This window comes from Pelmatolapia mariae, linkage group LG8 (genome assembly GCF_036321145.2).
Source record: "Pelmatolapia mariae isolate MD_Pm_ZW linkage group LG8, Pm_UMD_F_2, whole genome shotgun sequence".
Classification (NCBI taxonomy): Eukaryota; Metazoa; Chordata; class Actinopteri; order Cichliformes; family Cichlidae; genus Pelmatolapia; species Pelmatolapia mariae.
Window position 1 is genome coordinate 2,026,593 of NC_086234.1, and position 15,474 is coordinate 2,042,066.

Consider the following 15,474-nt stretch of genomic DNA (forward strand, 5'->3'; position numbering starts at 1 on the left):
CCATAGACCAAAAAGGCATTTTATCAAAGTTGGGGATTAAAGATGGTTTTACCTTTTTACAAGTAGCTTGAAACATTATTTATATGATACAAGGATCAAGAAGTGGTCAATTAAAGATCAATTCAGAATTCAAGATGAATTTGATGATTAGAATATCGGATCTTCCTTTTGGAATGGTTTTAAATCATGATGTTATGGCATAGTATATGGTTTTTAATCTTTTTATGCAATACTTTACAGGTGTGGTGACTAGCATTTCTGAAAAAATTCAGTCCAAAGTGTCATTGAATTAAAGTTTGTAATTCATATCATTTATACTTATCGGGGCAGCTGCTATCACGCTGACATATGTTACAAGACCACATCATCAGATAGTCGTCTGCTGGACTGAATGAGTTAGCAAAGATAATAATCCTTTTAGTTCAGGAGATAGACAGTGGGGAGTCAGGTAGGTGAATCCTTCAGGCAGATGAGTCCTCCAGGTAGGTCAGTCCTTAAAATTTAGAGTGTTTTTTCACAGGAGCTTCTGCAACAAAAGGTATGATAAACTCAGCCGATAAGAGAACACAATGGAGATGGAGACATCATGGAGGAGTATTCATGAAGAAGAGCCCCAGAAAGCTAAATGAAGATCATTCATACCTATATTACTGATTTGGGCCTCGGCAGAGTCCTGATTCTTCTGACTAGGAAATTAAACGCTGGTTTCTGTCATTCTGATTCTAATTATGGAATGGCTCTCAGTGCAAGTCAATGTAACTTATAGAAATTTATAAAAATCCTTTGAGGTTAGGAGGTTGAGAGGGCTGTGGATCAGAGTGAGATGTCAGGTAGGTGAATTCTGATAATGAAATTACATCCTAGTAGTCAAATGACTTTCAAAGGAAGTTAGGGCAATATTCATGACCTAATGGAACAGTTTATAGCTTATAAATCTTAAGTAGTTTGGAAATGATCTTCTAAACCGTCAATCATAGAAATGCTTTTAAGTTAGGCTCAAGAGAAGCATAGAGTGTTTCTTTTTCCATCTTCTTTTTTCAATTGCTGTGTGTATATACACTTCTTTGCATTTTGAATATTAGTCATTATTAATTTCTGGCTGTCTTTCACAGTGAGGCTTCATCCTGTCTTCCAGTTGGTCACAGTAGATGGCAGACCCTTCCTGAGCATGGTACTGCTGGAGGTTTCTCCTGTTAAAAGGGAGGTTTTCCTCAGTCAGTGTATATTACCTGTTTTATTGTGAAGGTCTGTGTCTTATATCAGTGTATTCAGTTCTCCCTGTCTCGTCATGTCAATTAGGTTCAGCCATGTTTCCCTCTGTGTGACTCCTCTTATGCTCCTCATGGCACCGTCTGTGTTGTCTCCTTGTGTTTCTGCCATACGTTTTAAGGTTTCAGGTTTTCAGTTTTATTAATTTTCTCAGTATATGCTATCCTTAGTTTCTGTTTATGCCCTCTCCGCCTCTGTTTGCACCTAACCTCCTGAATAAAACTCCCTGCATTTTGGGTCCTCTATAACAACTCCACACCTCTGTCGCCGCAGCTGTGGAAGTACGGACCAGCCGCATGTGGAGATGCCTGGCCCGTCGGAGCCACCTCCAAGGAGAAAGCAGAGCCGCGCCGCCAGCACGTCTCTCCACAGCAGAGTTTTGGGACTTCAGAGCAGCAAGATGTGGTGAGTGAAAGAGATACTTTTTCTGTTTTTTCAGACATTGGGACTGTTTACTCTGGGGCTGTTTTTTCGTATGCCTAATGGGAATAACGGTGGCTCCCTGATTTTTACCTGTGATCACAGAGACTCCCTTTTCTGAAACCATACCTGAGACTGTCAGCTCTGGCTTTAAAGATTTAAGGGACTGCTGTCCACCTGCATCTGCTCACTCTGAACAGTGAGCTGATTTCACTAAAACTTTTTTTCGTTGAGCCTGGTCATTTGTCAATCTGTGATCCTACTCAGCTCCTACTTCAGCCTCCATCATCTCCCCAGTGTGCAGCCCTGCTATTTGTATTTTCATTGGTTCAGTCTCCAGTGTTGCCGTTGGTTCAGTCTTCAGCTCACTCACCTGCTGCTCAGCTGTCTGCAGTTTAGTCGCCAGCTTGGGCTCGTGTTCCAGTGCCAGCCCAGTCTCCTCCTCTTTGCGCTTTAGCGCAGCCTGAAGGTCAGTTACCTGCCCTGTTGTCTGCGGTTCAGCTACATGCTCAGTGTGCAGCTCAACCTTCTCCCCAGTGTGCAGTTCAATCATTAACGCAGCCTATGGTTCAATCACTAGTTTAGGTATTAACTCAACAGTCAGTACAGTTATCAGTTCATCCACTCAACCATCAAATCAGCTAGCTATACAGCCAGGGGTCCCCACACCTATTGGCCCTGCATCTGCTCCTGCTGGTGACTCAGGTGAGCTAATCCAGCACTCCGTGTCTCCCAGGAGAGCCCGGCAAGCACTTCCTTTGTCCGCTGGGGGCTCTGGAAAGCATTGCTATCACTTAGGTCTTCTGTCTCCACTGGATGATCTGAGGGGCCCATTCAGCCATATTCTGTTCCCGCTAGAAGGTCTGAGGGGCCCGTTCAGCCATCTTCGGTACCTGCTAGAGGGTCTGAGGGGCCCGTTTAGCCATCTGCCTCTGCTGGATGATCTGAGGGGCCTGTTCAGCTGTCTTCTGTTCCCGCTGGAGGGTCCTATGGGCCCGTTCAGCTGTCTTCTGCCTCTTCTGGGGGGCCTGAGGAGATGCTCCATACATCTTGAGTCCCTGCTGAAGGATCTGAGGAATTGCTTCAGCACCTCGTATCCGCTGATAACTCTGGTGAGTCCTTTCAGCAACCATCTGCAGCTCCCATGCCGTTGCCTGCAGCGCCACCACCGGCTCAAACGTGTGTGACGGCCACATCGCCTGTGGTTGTTACTCCCTTGTCTGGTCCTGCCTCGTCTCAGCCATGTTCAGCACACCGTTACCGGCAGCTTTCCAGGCCATTGGCTGGACATCCCTGCTCCAAAGACAAATTCTCAATCCACTTGTCATCAGATTCCTTCAACGCTATATGTGGTTACAAGTCTAGACTCTGTATTTTTCCATTTTAAGCTTTTCACTGTGAAATTTTCTTCTCATGTGCCTCACTTGGTGTACCAGCCTGCTTTTCCTTAATCATGGACACAAACCTGTTTCCCATAGCATGCTGTTAAATAAATCTTTGAAACTTTGATGTTATCGCAGTATCTGCTTTCAGTCATTAGAATCAGAATACTTTATTAATCCCTAGGAAAATTATGTAACTCAAAACAGCCCTGTAGTTCTGCTAAGACCTCCTCTGACCACCTCCTAATGCTTCTCAGGATGGTTCTCACCTCACAGTCGGCACAGAGCAGGGGGTGAGGTCATTCAGATTGTGATCTGACTGACCCAGTAGAGCAGGGCGATATGACCAAAAAAAATCACGATACACATTTAAAAATTTGTGATAACGATATAACTGATGATATAATGACAATAGACAAAGTACTTTACAACTCAACAACTTTATTAGAAAAAAACATATATTGATATTTTCACTTAAACAAGCAGCTGATACCAAAAGGCATTTCCAGTGGAAATTCGCAGACTTATCCTCAGCATAACCATGTATAATATCCACAATACTTAAAAAGAGGTTATACACACACAATACGGTAATATTATGTTGAAGCACAGTACGTATCACTCCACGAGGCTCCTGCCTACGATAGCCGTAATGCTTCGACAATCCATCAAACGGTGCGGCTTCGTAGCTTAGCAAAGTCGTACTAAAACATTTGACAGATTTTCAAGCGCCGTGTAGCACATAAAATCGGTTCGAGGTCAGTAAACACAACCAGAATTCATATATCAGGCACATGGGATTATAAGGGGCACTGTCGATTTTCAGAAAAAATAAAGGATTAATTTTAAGTGTGCTGTATTTTCCAAAAAACATGGTAATAATGATGGCCCGCTAGCATGCTCTACCAAAAATAGTGGTTGTTGTGTATCTGACGGACGAAAGCTAAACCAGTTCCACACCACTGAGGTTGCAGCATTTTTACAAACCAATTCTGGTTCATCCGTTTCATTCAACGATCTGCTTTCGCCCTTGTAATTCTCTGTCGCCGCCATGCTTTTTCCGTCATGTGCGTATGAAAACAAAGGCACTGCGCATGCGTGTTTCACCCATATTCTATTTTATATTTCATTTTCTTATCATTGCCCAACATTATACAGGTATTACCATGAATGGTATCATATGGCCCAGCCCTACTACCAGTGTGGAGAGAGAAGAGAAGCTGTATGCATCCTTGGCATTATCGTAGAGCTAATGCCAAGGATATTGTGCAAATGTTGTGCAAATGTTGGCAGTGTGTTGTCCATGGTGACATGGTAAGGTATGTACAGACAGCAAGCCGAGGGGACATTAGAAAACCCACCCCAGCCCGCCGTCTCTTACAGGGGCAACTCTGGACTGAGACAGAGTCCAGGCCCTCTTCAGGAGACTGTTTCCAGAGCCCAAGCCCTGCGTTGAGGTGAGCCAAACTATATCTAGCCGGTACCTCTCAACCTCACGCACTAAATGAGGCTCCTTCCCTGCCAGAGAGGTGACATTCCATGTCCCAATTAACAGTCTTGGTAGTCTTGGGATCAGTCTGCCAGGGCTTCCACTCCTGGCTGCTGCCCGGTACACGGTACACATGCACGCGACTCCTACGACGCCTCCTGCAGGTGGTGGGCCTGCAGGAGAAGGGGCCCATATCCTCTTTTCAGGCTATGCCCAGCCGGGCCCCATGGACTAACGGCCGGCCACCTGACGCTCACCCTTGGGCACCCTCCCGAGCCTGGCTCCAGGCCGGGGCCCTGATAACCCTATCCTGGGAAGGGGAAACTGTTCCCTCAGTGATATTCTAATAAGTTTCTTCTGAATTGCTCTTTGTCTGGTCCCTCACCCAGGTCGAATTTGCTATGGGAGACCCTAGTAGACAGACAACATAGCCCCTGGGATCCCCGCGACACACAACACCCCCCCAGCGATGAGTTAGCAATTTAAATATTGCATCCAATATTTGAGTATGACTCTTTGAATCTTCCTCTCACATGCAACAAATATATTGAGACCCTGGGTTCTGGAGTGTCCTCCTCTTTTTCCATTGCCTTGTTCTTATGAAGAAGCCACCTGGTTTAGGGCATGTGGTGCTCTGTTAAAAAATAATACATTAAGTACATCAGATTAAATGCAGTTCATGTAATGTAGTTCTATATTCAAAGATCAAGTTATTGTGATGAAAAAATGAAAGCATTAGTCATGTGTATTCTATAACTGGAAGATATAGGGAATATAATAAATAAATTGAAAGAATTCGCGATTTGGACTGATTTAATTCTGATTGGTCAAAGCTTTAAATGAATAAGATTTGCACAACTACCATTAGGATTTCTTTAAAATTTGAAAGTATACCTTGTAAAAAAAATCTAACTTTGACTCTGTAGTATTGAATAAAGTGTTGTACGAATATCCACATAAACAAAACCTTGTTATCTAAGTTGCTGTTATTAGCAATGGTGGTAGTAGTAATATATATTAATCAGGAACAGATAATTTTATTAATCTGAAATAGGGCCATTATTTGCCCACACGAACACCTAAAATGTTTATGAGGATAAGATGTACATGTTAGTTGATGCATTCTTTTATTGTGGTAAGTATCTCTGTAAAACAAAGACAAACTGCTCTTGCCTGCAAAGTTGTCCTGTAGGATTCTCATCTTGTAGGCTCAGACCAATGCGTGCTTCATCGTCAGCATTTTGCAAACGTATTTCCACTGCATGAAGCACAATGAATTTTTCAATAAAAACATTGGAATATCATTTGGGACCACCGAATCTGAGGAAATCAAACATATGTAGAACCAACACTTGTACATACCTGACATTGTTCGTCCTTATTGTTCTGCTTGTGACAGTGACCAGTTCCAAAGATAAGCTGCATACAGAGGAAATAATTATTACTATCTTGGAAGAAGTAGTGATTTTTATTCTCTAAGTGGAAGATCTAAAGATTGCAGTCGAAAAATTGGAAGAATTGTTGATTTGCATGTCTAAATTGGAAGCCCAACTGATTGGGATTAAATAAAACAAAACAAAAAAACAGAAGAATTAGTAATTAGAATAAATAGAATGCTGACTGGACTCACCACTTAACAAATTATACTTCTCCAGACTTTGGCTGACATCACTCTGACATCACAATCTACTAGCAAATCAGATGATCGATTTCTGCTGTCTGTTATAAGACACTGTGACTTGGAATTGGGGATGACTTCTGAGGAATTGTACGTGTCATTAAAGTAGCTGTGTAATCAAATCTACTAATTTGCATATCATCCTTTAGGAATCACATTAGTATGAAATGTGACTCATTTGGAAATCCACATTGTGAAAGAAAAAACATAATTTGTTTCGAATAAAGTTTTGTGTTAAAGTGTGATTAAAATGTGACTTGCTGTCTAAAAGGCCTAAAATGATTAGCAATTCTGCAATTACACTATATATACATGTGAGTACATTATAATTTTGGCCCATCATATTTTGACTCATTTTGGTGCAATTCTTTCCATTACATAGTGTTTGAATATCATAACTGTTGATACTGCCCCAAATTTGTAATGTTTCACTGTGAGGCTGACAGGAAATAGAACCCAAACACAGGACTCATACACGAGGAGGGATGAACTCAGCTTTATTGCCTGAAAAAACACACAGGTACTAAACTAAAACAAGGAGCCATAAACAAGAAACTTAAATCAAAAACCAAGGACACGAGGGAGCTACACAGGGAACACAGGGAACTAGAAGGGGGAGAAAACACACACTTTGAGGGGCTGGCGTGACAGCAAACAAAGGTAAAACAAACAATAAATACACAAGGAGAACAAGGAAGATACGGCTAAGGGCAATTACACACATGAAAAAACGGGGAGGACAAAGAGACACACTGGAGGGTGAGAGAGAGAGATGGTGAATGAGGGAGAGGGAGAGAGAAAGTATCTCTGTATAACAAAGACAAACTGCTCTTGCGTGCAAAGTTCTCCTGTAGGATTCTCATCTTGTAGGCTCAGACCAATGCGTGCTTCATCGTCAGCATTTTGCAAACGTATTTCACTATGTGAAGTGCAAATGAAAATTTTAGGAATATCATTTTGGACACAGAATTTTAGAAATCAAACATATGTAGAACTAACACTTGAACATACCTGACATTGGTCTTCCTTCCTTCTGCCTGTGATGAAGACCAGTTTTCAAAGATAAGCTAGGACAGAGGAAATAAACATTACTATCTTGTAAGAAGTAGTGATTTTTATTCTATACGTGGAAGATTAAAAATCAGAAGAATGGGAAAAAATAGAAGAATTATTGATTTTTGTTATAAAATTTGAAGGACTAAAGATTGAGATCATAAAAAAATGAAACATGATTTTGATTAGACTTATCTTGAAACAAACCTTTTTCAGTCTGCTGTACTCTCACCACACATCACTGCCCCTCCCACCCAAACTCATGACTACACAGACCTTTACGCCAATCACATGATTATTTCTGCCTATAATACAAGGTACTAGTACTTGGAATTGAAGACGATTCACTTGGAGCCTTTTCTGTAATTACAATAAATAACATCCAGTTAATCTGTTTTGTGAATCTTATTAGTGTACTGTAACTTTAATCTGGAATTATACCTTTTCGAAGAAATGAATGAACTTTTATTGAATAAAGTGTTGTTTGAATCCACAGTTAAAATTGGACATTTAATCTAAAGTGCTTCAAGTAGTCAGTAGGTATATGATAGTATATTACAATGCTGCTCCTCATGTTATGATTCAGCTGCAAATCCTTGCATTATATTGCTCTGAATACCATGGCTGTTGATGGTGTTCCCAGATTTGACTTTTCCCATCCTCCAACAGTGTGAGAAAGAAAACACAGGATTTTGCCATTGAACAACAAGAACTTTATTGAACTTTATCGATTTGACCCTTGTCAGAATTAAATAGTCTGACAGCTGAATATTAGTAGAAATACATTACGTTGCATTTTTTACTTAGTCTTGGGAACAAAAATGAGAATCACATTTGGATTCACCTGTAGTTTTCTTTTCTTGTGTAGTTTGAACCACCATCTTGATGTTACACAAACTGAACTTTGCCATCCTGCATTAACCCAGTGTGAGAATGAAAACCCTCCATTTTGACTTTTTTAAAGAGAAAAAAATAACTTTATTAAACTTCGTTTTAATGTGCATTTATTTGATTAGATGTATTTGTTGAAATGGAGCAGGAGCAAGACCAACAAATAGAATAATATGGCTAAAGCAACTGTTGCAAATAGTATCCACCAGGTGAATGGATCCATTAATCGCTCAGATGTCCACCTACAAAGTTTATGGGAATAAGAAGATGTACATGTTACTGATTTTATTGTATCATTGTGGAAAATATCTCTATAAAACAAAGAAAAACTTTTTCATACCTGCAAAGTTGTCCTGTAGGATTCTCATCTTGTAGGCTCAGACCAATGCGTGCTTCATGGTCAGCATTTTGCATTGGCATTTCCACTGCATGAAGCACAAATGACATTTTAGTTCATACTACTATATCTGAGAAATCAAACAGGTGTAGATCTAACACACTGGCACATACCTGACATTCTCAAAGTAGGAATAAGAACAAAAGAAACCAATTTCTAAAGATAAGATGCATACAGATGGAATTATCATTATCATCTTGCAAGGATTAGTAATTTCTATTCTATAAGTGGAAGATCTATCACTTAGAGTAGTGAAATCAAGGATGATTTGTTAGGATTTTTTTCTGTAATTAATGCGACAAACCTAATTAATGGCATTTGCATATCATCCTTGTTAGTGTACTGCAACTTTAATCTGGAATTACACCTTCTCAAAGAAATTAATGAACTATTTAAATAAAGTGTTGTTTTAATCTACAGTTAAAAAATTGGATTTTTAATCTAAAATCCTTCAAGTAATCTGCTGGGCAATCAGTACAAAGAGAAAATGAGCACAATGTTGGAAGCATTAGTGATTTATATTCTAAGAGTGGAAGGACAAGAGATTAATATCATAAAAATGAAAGCATTAGTGATTTTGATTGGCCTACCTAACATTCAGTGAATCAGTTTTGTGAATCTTATTAGTGTACTGTAACCTTAATCTGGAATTACACCTTTTCAAAGAGATGATTAAACTTGTGTTGTTTTTTTGAGTGTTGTTTTAATCTACAGTTAAAATGGGACTTTTAATCTAAAGTGCTTCAGGTAGTCAGTAGGTATACAATAGTATTATATAAGAAGTACATTACAGTGCTGCTCCTCATGTTTAGATTCAGCTGCAAATCTTTGCATTATATTCTTTTTGAATACCATGACTGTTGACTTTTCCCATCCTCCATCAGTGTGAGAAAGAAAACACAGGATTTTGCCGTTGAAGAACAAGAACTTTATTGAACTTTATCTGAACATTGTTGTATATGAACATCTGTGTGCAGGTGCATGCATGCACAGGATTTTGCCGTTGAAGAACAAGAACTTTATTGAACTTTATCTGAACATTGTTGTATATGAACATCTGTGTGCAGGTGCATGCATGCTTGTCTGTGTGTAGCTATGTTTGTGTGTCTTTAATGGCAGTCATTTTCCTTTCCCATCTGCAACATCGTCTGCCTGCAAAGACAAATGAAGAGAGGAGTTTCTTAGTATTTGTTGTAGTAACTCATTTCATCTGATATTTCATTTCTTGTTGGCTGTGTTACTCTGTTAACTTACATTCACTGGCACACCATCATTGCTGGACTGAGGCTCTTTAACGGCTTCAGAAATCTCCAACTTCCTAGTTTCATCCTGTGACTTTAGGTCATCTTTTTCCACCAGTGGTGGTTTATTGCTTTTCACAGGGTGCTCAGGAATTAGAGTCCTCGGTCTTCTATCCATTTTCCTCTTCTTGTAAGGAGCCCACTTGACTAAGGACTTGCAATACTGTGTTGAAAGAGAAAATATTTTTAAAAATACATAAAATATAAACAAAAACATTAAATGCAGTTCAGATGTTTGGTGGACATAGCGTGGCATGTTTCCAAAGACACACTGCATACAGAGGACATCAGCACAATGTTGGAAGCATTAGTGATGTATATTATATAACTGGAATGTCCAGGGACAGGGATGAAAATTATGGAAGTTTAGCTATTTGTATTGTATCATTGGAAGGACTAAGGATTAGGATCATAACAAAATGAAAGAGTTAGTGGTTAGGATTGCACTTACCTTGAAACAAATCTTTGCCAGTCTGCTGTACTCTCACCACACGCTGACGTTAATGCTCCTCCCCCCAAAGTTCATGACGAGAAAGATCTTTCAGCCAATCACACGATCTAATTTGCCAACATAGTTGAGGGTACCAATACTTGGAATGGAAGACGACTCGTTTGGAATCTTTTCTGTAATTGAAATAGACTAAAATTAAATTATATTAAATTAAATTAATATCTTAACAGCTTTTAGGAATCTTATTAGTGCAATGTTTAACTCTTTTGAAATCACACCTTGTTAAAATGATCTTTGATTCTCGAAATTCTTGCTGGTAGATACTCCAATAAAATAACTTCAAACAGACGTGTTTATGAACTTATTGGCAGCAGTACACTAACTACATGTAAGTAAAAATTAACAACTGCAGGAACGTAACAGTTTAATAGAATTTGTAGATAACAATTTATAATTAGACTAATTACTTATCTGGCTATTGGACATACAAAGTTATGTTGCAATGTAGGAAAAAATTATAAGTACAGCATAATAGTTGGTGCTGATGTCAGAGATAAACCATGGTGAAAGGCATTGCCATCTGATCAGTGTGATGTGGAGATTAGGAGACAGGAAAACAATGACATTTAAAATAGAAATAGAAAAGACAATACTACAAAGGAAATAGTATTATGAATAGAACACTTTGAATCTCTTGGCGTTTGACGGAGGTGGTTGCACTTTCTCCTTCTCCCTCTCCCTTATCTTTCCTGTTTGGCTTCTCATGTCTTTTGTATGGTCTTTCTTATTCTCTAACCCTGAGAGAGTCTCCCAGACTTGTTTTCTGTAAACCTAAAGAAGAATTATGGATTTTATCAACTGGTCCCTTAACGAGACTGACAAACTCCTGGTTGGAGCTGGCTCGGACCTGGCTTATAGAAGAACAAGAAGCGGCTACAGCTGTTCAAAATCCCACAAGGCTGGCCGACAAGATAGACGATGGGCAGGGCTGTGAGTACTCAGACTGTGTTTTTTTGACACAATATGGATAAGATCTTGGAAAAGCTCATGGCTCTGCTACATGGATAAGATTTTGGAGAAGAACAACAGGAATTGAGAAACCTGGTGACCAGTGACGGATATTAGAGCATCTATAAATTGGAAGCAGTTTGTTCGCACTAACCAAAACAACTACCATCTTCACCTCATGCCGCCCCCTTGTCACCGACTGGATGCTTAAGGCAAAAGCTGACGGGAATAACAATTCTCCTTTGATAACAAGACCGTTTATTGTATCTCCCTCCTCATTCAAGACCACCCGCGTCAACCGAAGATTGTTGACTTTTACCTAACCAAGTGAAGGGAAACTTTCTCTCGGCAGGACACACACACACTCACACTCACACAGACCTACACTTCCCCCCACCCCCCCACCCCCTCCAAATGCCTTCGAAGCTTATGTCTTCTATGTTGTGAGATGTGATGATTCATGTACTGAGGTGTTTCTTTCTGTTCTCAAACTGATCTCCCTGTGTGAGCTCAGACTGGGGGGAGTTCTTTTTTCTCCTCGTCTTTCCTCGTGTTGTGGATTTTCCATTGTTATGCGTCTCTGTCCTGTCTTCCCCATGTTATGTTTGTGTAATGTATGTATGTTCGGAAGGGTAAGATGGCGCTGGCAAAAGGTCGGCAGCCTTAAACCAATTTCCTTCGGGGTCAACCTTTGGTATCAATAAAGTTTTATTGAATTGAATTGATATGCAGACAGAATCCCAGCCGGTCACAGCACATGGCAGCCCCTCTGTGAGCCTGGTAGTGGTGGAGGTTTCTTCCTGTTAATAGGGAGGTTTTCATTACGACTGTTACCATAGGTGTTGCTCACAAAGGCCATAGTCATTTTGTTCTGTTTTCTTGATATTGTTGTAAGGGTCGTTACCTTTCAAAGCAGCTTGAAGAAACTGTTGGTGGAATTTGGCACTATATGGCATTAAACAAAAGTGAATTGAATTGAGTTCACATCCTGCAATGAATAATCAATCACCAACCAATTAGATATATATTTCTGACTAATCTTGACCTCTTAACTGTTTGTGTGTGTGTGTGTGTGTGTGTGTGTGTGTGTGTGTGTGTGTGTGTGTGTGTGTGTGTGTGTGTGTGTGTGTGTGTGTGTGTGTGTGGTGGTCATGTTTGTATGTCTTGCCTAGCATTTATTTTTCTTTCCCATAATTAGAACTCCTCGGCAGCAAAGACAAATTTATGGTGGCGATTCTAAGTGTCTTTTGCAATCTTTTTTTTTTTTTATTAATGATTTGTTGTGTTTCTGCTCCCTGAATTTACAGTGGATGGAACATCATTGCTCAGAAACTGAGACCCCTGAAGAGCTGCAACAACCTCCCTGGTTCCAGCTTGATCCACTAACTCTGATTGGAGAACCTTCAAATAAATCCATCTTCTCCATCTTCTCCTAAAAGGTAACAACATGGACTCCTAATTCAAGCCTGTTTCCACTGCCACTCCCCCAAAGTTTGCTGTTATACAACAACCGTTCAGCAAATAAGGGCACTGAATTCTGCTGTCTTTTATAGGATACTGGATCTTGGAAAATAGGAATACCCATTAGGAATTTTATGTGTAACTAATACAACTAACTTAATAACAAGATTTGCACAGCTACCATTAGGAATCATTTTATTTGAAATTATACCTTGTAAAAGAAATCAATAAACTTTGACTCTGTACTATTAAATAAAATGTTGCACAAATGCCCCAAAGTTTTTTTTAAACTAAGCTGCTAATATTATTATTAGTAGTATTTATATTATTAATCATGATCAGATAACTTTATTAATCCCAAAAAGGGCCATTTTTGTCTGCTCATTCACACAACCTATAAAAATTAATAATCATAAATATGAATCCAAACAACCCCTGTCAGCATTTAGTACTCTAACAGCTAAAGATTAGTACAAATATATTACATTGCATCTTTTACTTAGTCTTGGGAACAACAATGAGCATCACATTTGGATTCACCTTTAGTTTTCTTTTCTTGTCTGCAGTTTGAACCACCATAAATCTTGATGTTACACAAACTTTGACATCCCGCATTAACCCAGTGTGAGAATGAAGACTACGTATTTTGACATTGAACAACAAAATCTTTATTGTCTTTTGCTCAGTGGTTTGTGGATGAACTCATGAAAAGTTGTTGTTGTAATAAAGCAGTAGCAAAATGATCACGTAGAGTGCAATGATCGCAAAAACAGCAATGAGGATTATCCACATGAACAGTTTGTCCAAATGTCCGCATCTGCACCTGAAAGTTATCAGTTTATACAAACAAAATGTAAACATCATTGGATTTATTATAATGTGTAAAATATCAGTGTATAAGAGAAATTGCTCTTGCCTGCAACGTTCTGCTACAGGATGTTCAGCCTGGTGGCTCTGGATCTGACCAACAGGTGCTATATTGGGAGCAACGCATTGCATCTGCATTTCCACTGCAGGAATTACAAATGACATTCCAGGAGCATCAGTTGGGACCACTCAATCTCAGAAATCAAAGAGGTGTAGATCTAACACACTAGCACATACCTGAGATTTTCACAGGAGTAATAAGAAGGAACAAAAGACCCAATTTCCAAAGATAAGCTGCACACAGAGGAAATATGCATTAGTATCTTGGAAGGATTAGTAATTTCTATTCAATAAGTGGAAGATCTATGAATTAAAGTGAAAAAATTGGAATTGAAAGAATTATTATTGATTTGTATTCTAAAATTGGAAGCTATAGGGATAAGGATTTTTTAAAAAAAAGTAGAATTAGTCATTTGGATAGAAGGAATTGTGATTAGACTTACCGTTTACCAAATCACACCTCTCGGGACTTCTGGTGACATCACTCTGACATCACTCTTGATTAGCAAATCAGACAATCCATTTCTGCAACACATTGCAGGACACTGTAACTTGGAATCAGGGATGATTTCTTAGGAATTTTGTGTAATTAATTCAACAAACCTAATGAATTGCTTTTGGTTATCATCCTTTAGGAATCTTATTAGTGTACTATAACTTTAATCTGGAATTACAAAGAAAAGAATAAACATTTTTTTGAATAAAGGATTGTTTGAATCCACAGTTAAAATGGGACTTTTTATCTATAGTGCTTCAGGTAGTCAGTAGGTATACAATAGTATTATATAAGAAGTACATTACAATGCTGCTCCTCAAGTTGTGATTCAGCTGCAAATCTTTGCATTATATTCTTTTTGAATACCATGACTGTTGACTTTTCCCATCCTCCATCAGTGTGAGAAAGAAAACACAGGATTTTGCCGTTGAACAACAAGAACTTTATTGAACTTTATCTGAACATTGTTGTATATGAACATCTGTGTGCAGGTGCATGCATGCTTGTGTGTGTGTAGCTATGTTTGTGTGTCTTTAATGGCAGTCATTTTCCTTTCCCATCTGCAACATCGTCTGCCTGCAAAGACAAATGAAGAGAGGAGTTTCTTAGTATTTGTTGTAGTAACTCATTTCATCTGATATTTCATTTCTTGTTGGCTGTGTTACTCTGTTAACTTACATTCACTGGCACACCATCATTGCTGGACTGAGGCTCTTTAACGGCTTCAGAAATCTCCAACTTCCTAGTTTCATCCTGTGACTTTAGGTCATCTTTTTCCACCAGTGGTGGTTTATTGCTTTTCACAGGGTGCTCAGGAATTAGAGTCCTCGGTCTTCTATCCATTTTCCTCTTCTTGTAAGGAGCCCACTTGACTAAGAACTTGCAATATTGTGTTGAAAGAGAAAATATTTTTAAAAATATATAAAATATAAACAAAAACCTTAAATACAGTTAAGGTGTTTGGTGCACATAGCGTGGCATGTTTCCAAAGACACACTGCATACAGAGGACATCAGCACAATGTTGGAAGCATTAGTGATGTATATTATATAACTGGAATGTCCAGGGACAGGGATGAAAATTATGGAAGTTTAGCTATTTGTATTGTACCATTGGAAGGACTAAGGATTAGGATCATAACAAAATGAAAGAGTTAGTGGATTGCACTTACCTTGAAACAAATCTTTGCCAGTTTGCTGTACTCTCACCACACGCTGACGTTATTGCTCCTCCCCCCAAAGTTCATGACAA

At 39.1% G+C, this 15,474-nt stretch overlaps 1 long non-coding RNA gene across 2 annotated transcripts in view; it reads left to right on the forward strand.

Moving 5' to 3' along the window:
* The first annotated feature begins 1,435 nt into the window (after positions 1-1,435).
* Positions 1,436-15,474, forward strand: part of LOC135933498 (uncharacterized) — a 30,686-nt gene continuing 16,647 nt past the window's right edge. Inside the window, exons 1-3 of one of the 2 annotated variants that reach the window (XR_010573770.1) lie at positions 1,436-1,674; positions 12,647-12,778; positions 12,893-12,982. This is a non-coding gene — a long non-coding RNA (uncharacterized LOC135933498). Of the gene's footprint in view, positions 1,675-12,646; positions 12,779-12,892; positions 12,983-15,474 lie in introns of those variants that run through there. The other variant, XR_010573769.1, reaches the window with a different exon arrangement.